Source organism: Bos grunniens, chromosome 12, assembly GCF_055505025.1.
Source record: "Bos grunniens cultivar Pamir isolate PY7600 chromosome 12, Bosgru_T2T1.0, whole genome shotgun sequence".
NCBI lineage: Eukaryota > Metazoa > Chordata > Mammalia > Artiodactyla > Bovidae > Bos > Bos grunniens.
In genome coordinates, this window is record NC_141176.1 from 76014977 (window position 1) to 76020081 (window position 5105).

A 5105-nucleotide genomic window follows, 5' to 3' on the forward strand; every position below is an offset into this window, starting at 1 on the left:
GATTTCAGCTTGTGATTCATCCAGCCTGGAATTTCTCATGATGTATTCTGCATTTAAGCAGGGTGACAATATACAGCCTCGACATACTCATTTCCCAATTTTGAACAACCATTTGCTCCATGTTCCATTCTAACTGTTGCTTCTTGACCCACATATAGGTTTCTCTTTACACAATGACTAATAACACTCTAACCCATGACTACCTATTAAAGAAGTATGAAGAATAGTGAGTTCCCATTCCTCAAACACCTGGAACTAATCTCATAGAAGATATTGCCCTTAGTTTTCATCTGTTCATATCCTATCATAGGAAGTATGCATTTTAACTATTTATTATGGAAATTTTCAAGCATGTCCAAAAGTAGAAGAGCACAATGAACTTCATGAAATAAGCTTCCATGGTCATTAGCATGTTATCCATCTCATTTTGTTAAACTTTCATCTTTTGCTGCAGTGCCACCAGTATTTAGCACAACTCCCAGATACATATAATTTCACCCACTGATACTGCAGTACACATATCTAAGAGATAAAGATTTGAGAAAGATAGACCCAGTAACATTATCCCTTTAATAATCACCTTAACATTAATATATGTGTATGTGCATATATATATTCACACTCAGTACTATATCTCAAGAGCATCTTAAGAAACTGACAGATGCTTGCTGAAAACTTAATATTAGGATTTCACTACAGTTTTCTTCAGAGCCATCAGCCTTTATAAGCATATGTATTTGGTATTATATTCCTCTATGTATTGAACCCAAGAGGTTGTTCTAATGAAGACCGCTTCTTTTCTAAATCATTACACGACATTGGTTTAATACTGCACTTTGGAATTTATTTGATGGCAGTTTCTTGGATAATTTATTTCTTCCTTTGTAGATAAGCTGGTAAAGAATCTGCCTGCAATGTGGGAGACCTGGGTTCGACTCCTGGATTGGGAAGATCCCCTGGAGGAGGGAAAGGCTACCCGCTCCAGTATTCTGGCCTGGAGAATTCCATAGACTGTATAGACCATGGGGTCCAGAAGGGTCAGAAATGACTGAGTGGCTTTCACTTTCACTTTCCCTTTGAAACACTGGATAAGCAGCTTGAGTCTTATCCTTTTCTTCTGTCATTATTATGCAACAACCTAATAAGATAATTTTCCACCCAACACCTGGAATCAGAAATTTAAAGTGATTTTGATGAAAGGTAGGAGCATACGTGGTAGGAGGGGCTGCCACATGGAGGTCACAGGCCAACAAAGATGGCCCTGGTTTTCCTTTCCCAAAGGTTTTTCCTTCCTGTTACAGTTGTAGGGGACCTGGTTCTGGTGAAAATGCTGTGATGTTTGCCTTTGCTGCATGTTATATGACCCACTCCTTACTTTAAAAGCTGAGAGAAGAACCCAATCAACACCTCAGACCCTCCTGCATTTTCCATCCCACCCCTCACCCCCACCTTGCCCTTCTGAGTAAAGTCTATTAAAATTGTTGTAGCCACACATTCCAGGAAACAAACTCACTCAGAAGGACAATGCAGATAGTGGAGTGCAGTTTATTACACTGATGAGCCCAAAGCAGAGTCTCCTCTTAGCCAAGGACCCCAAACAGTATTTGTGAAAACCTTATATACCCTAAGTGTACTTGCTCAAATTCCTTGAAACTAGCCTGGACAAGGTAAAAGAGAGATATGATCAAAGTTAATCCATGATTCGCATGTCACAGGACTAGATAACCAGTGGATATTTATCAATAGGCCTGTGGTCATATCTCGATAAACATAATGGAATTTACCACTTTGTTCTGTTACACAGATAATTAGCATATTCTTTTAGGCAACGGAGAGTCCAAGTACAAATCCTGAGGCTCTTTTATCCGGGGGTCTGGTTTCCCATTGGTATGACATTTCTATATACACTGGGCACAAATTTCAGAGTCCATTGGGAGGGTGACCACGTGTGTAGCCTAATGTTTGCAGCCTGGCCTCAGATGGAGTCCAGCTCTGTCTGTTTCCTCCTTCAAAATATCAAAGAATAACCTTTATTTTTTATTTTTTTTTATGTATACATATATATTTCATTATCCTCTTTTTTTTTTAATTTTATTTTATTTTTAAACTTTACATAATTGTATTAGTTTTGCCAAATATCAAAATGAATCCGCCACAGGTATACATGTGTTCCCTATCCTGAACCCTCCTCCCTCCTCCCTCCCCATACCATCCCTCTGGGTTAACAGAGAATTTAGCTTAAAGATTCAGCTTCGAGAACTCTCAGTTCAGTTGCGTTCAGTCATTCAGTCATGTCCAGCTGTTTGCAAAACCATGGACTGCAGCACTCCAGGCCTTCCTGACTATCACCAACTCCCTGAGTTTACTCAAACACATGCCCATTGAGTCTGTGATGCCATCCAACCATTTCACCTTCTGTAATCCCCTTCTCCTCCAGCCTTCAATCTTTCCCAGCATCAGGGTCTTTTCAAATGAGTCAGCTCTTCGCATCAGGTGGCCAAAGTATTGGAGTTTCTGCTTCACCATCAGTCCTTCCAATGAATATTCAGGACTGATTTCTTTTAGGATGGACAGGTTGGATCTCCTTGCAGTCCAAAGGACTCTCAAGAGTCTTCTCTAACACCACAGTTCAAAAGCATCAATTCGTCAGCACTCAGCTTTCTTTATAGTTCAACTCTCACATCCATACCTGACTACTGGAAAAACCATAGACTTGACTAGATGGACCTTTGTTGGCAAAGTAATGTCTCTGCTTTTTAATATGCTGTCTAGGTTGGTCATAAATTTTATTCAAAGGAGTAAGAATCTTTTCATTTCATGGCTACAGTCACCATCTGCAGCAATTTTGGAGACCCCCCAAAAATAAAGTCTGCCACTGTTTCCACTGTTTCTCCATCTATTTGCCATGAAGTGATGGGACTGGATGCCATGCTCTTAGTTTTATGAATGTTGAGCTTTAAACCAACTTTTTAACTCTCCTCTTTCACTTTCATTAAGAGGCTCTTTAGTTCTTCTTCACTTTCTGCCATAAGGATGGTGTCATCTGCATATCTGAGGTTATTGATATTTCTCCTGGCAATCTTGATTCCAGCTTGTGCTTCCTTCATCCTAGCGTTTCTCATGATGTACTCTTCATATAAGTTTAATAAGCAGGGTGACAATATACAGCCTTGACATACTCCTTTTCCTATTTGGATCCAGTCTGTTGTTCCATGTCCAGTTCTAACTGTTGCTTCCTGACCTGCATATAGGTATCTCAAGAGGCAGGTCAGGTGGTCTGGTATGTCCATTTCTTTCAGAATTTTCCATAGTTTATTGTGATCCACATAGTCAAAGGCTTTGGGATAGTCAATAAAGCAGAAATAGTTGTTTTTCTGGAACTCTCTTGCTTTTTCCATGATCCATCAGATGTTGGCAATTTGATCTCTGGTTCCTCTGCCTTTTCTAAACAAGCATGAACATGTCGAAGTTCATGGTTCACATATTGTTGAAGCCTGACTTGGAGAATTTTGAGCATTACTTTACTAGCATGTGAGATGAGTGCAACTGTGCGGTAGTTTGAGCATTCTCTGGCATTGCCTTTCTTTGGGATTGGAATGAAAACTGACCTTTTCCATTCCTGTGGCCACTGCTGAGTTTTCCAAATGTGCTGGCATATTGAGTGCAGCACTTTTACAGCATCATCTTTTAGGATTTGAAATAGCTCAACTGGAATTCCATCACTTCTTTAGCTTTATTCATAATGATGCTTCCTAAGGCCCACTTGACTTCACATTCCAGGATGTCTGGCTCTAGTTGAGTGATCACACCATTGTAATTATTTGGGTCATGAAGGTCTTTTTCATACAGTTCTTCTGTGTATTCTTGCCACCTCTTCTTAATATCATCTGCTTCTGTTAGGTCCATACCATTTCTGTCCTTTATCGAGCCCATTTTTGCATGAAATGTTCCCTTGGTATCTCTAATTTTCTTGAAGAGATCTCTAGTCTTTCCCATTCTATTGTTTTCCTCTATTTCTTTGCACTGATCACTGAGGAAGGCTTTCTTAATCTCTCCTTGCTATTCTTTGGAAGTCTGCATTCAAATGGGTGTATCTTTCCTTTTCTCCTTTGCTTTTTGCTTCTCTTCATTTCACAGCTATTTGTAAGGCCTCCTCAGACAGCCATTTTACTTTTTTTAATTTCTTTTTCTTGGGGATGGTCTTGCTCTCTTTACAATGTCATGAACCTCTGCCCATAGTTCTTCAGTCCCTTAAGTCTGTTTCTCACTTCCACTGTATAATCGTTATTACAGCTACCCCAGGTCAGTAGGTGCCCAATATGCTATTGGAGATCAGTGGAGCAATAACTCCAGAAAGAATGAAGAGACAGAGCCAAAGCAATAACAACACGCAATTGTGATTGGTGATGGAAGCAAGGTCCAATGCTGTAAAGAGCAATATTGCATAGGAACCTGGAATGTTATGTCCATGAATCAAGGCAAATTGGAAGTGGTCAAACAGGAGATGGCAAGAGTGAACATCGAGATTTTAGGAATCAGCGAACTGAAATGTACTGGAATGGATTAGTTTAACTCAGATGACCATTTTACATCTACCACTGTGGGCAAGAATCCCTTAGGAGAAATAGAGTTGCTATCATAGTCAACAAAAGAGTCCAAAATGCAGTACTTGTATGCAATCTCAAAAATGACAGAATGATCTCTATTTGTTTCCAAGGCAAACCAATCAGCATCATGGTAATCCAAATCTATGCACTGACCAGTTATGCGGAATTAGCTGAAGTTGAATGGTTCTATGAAGACCTACAAGACCTTTTAGAACTAATACCCCAAAAGATGTCCTTTTCATTATAGGGGACTGGAATGCAAAAGTAGTAAGTCAAGAAACACCTGGTTTAACAGGCAAATTTGGCCTTGGAGTACAGAATGAAGCCGGGCAAAGGCTCATAGAGTTTTGCTAAGTGAACACACTGGTCATAGCAAATACCCTCTTCCAACAATACAAGAGAAGACTCTACACATGGACATCACCAGATGGTCAACACTGAAATCAGATTGATTATATTCTTTACAGCCAAAGATGGAGAAGCTCTATACAGTTAGCA